Source organism: Elaeis guineensis, chromosome 1, assembly GCF_000442705.2.
Source record: "Elaeis guineensis isolate ETL-2024a chromosome 1, EG11, whole genome shotgun sequence".
Taxonomy (NCBI): domain Eukaryota; kingdom Viridiplantae; phylum Streptophyta; class Magnoliopsida; order Arecales; family Arecaceae; genus Elaeis; species Elaeis guineensis.
The window spans coordinates 170,812,802-170,813,410 of record NC_025993.2 but is presented as its reverse complement, the minus strand read 5'-3'; positions in this window follow the sequence as shown (position 1 = coordinate 170,813,410).

The window sequence follows — 609 nt, the reverse complement described above, 5'->3', positions numbered from 1 at the left end:
CAAATACAGTCAACAATCGATGGTGGTGCAACCTCGATGAAAGTCTCATCGACGGAATACGTCATACTACTCAGCCTATCATTCTTAACATGTTGTTCACCATCTTTTTTCCCCCACAAAGCTGATAAGGGGAAACAATGATGTTCTTTTTTTCCTCATTTAACGAAAGTTCTACTTTTGGATGTTCTCTTTGAGAAGATTTTCAGCATATGGACAACTATGAGTGGAAGCTTCAAGAGCTAAATTGCCAAATCAAAAGGCTACGAAATGACTAAGCGACGAGATTTTAGGAGGCAGATGATTCAGAAAGCATTTCCAAATGATGAATTGATTATGATATACGATTCCAAAAACTTTTTCAAATGACAAATCGAATGTGATCTATAATTCGAAAAGCTCTTCCCAAACGACGACTATGTTCCTCTATAATGGAATGACCTATGACAATATTTCGATTGAGCAGTGCAATATACGACAATGTCCCTATATGATGGAACAACAATCCCTCGAATATGGAATGCTGACGAACTACAATTATCATTAATTATTTAGTCTGCTCTTTTTTGATTGACTAAAGGATCCGTATCCTAAAATAAAAATAATAAGTCA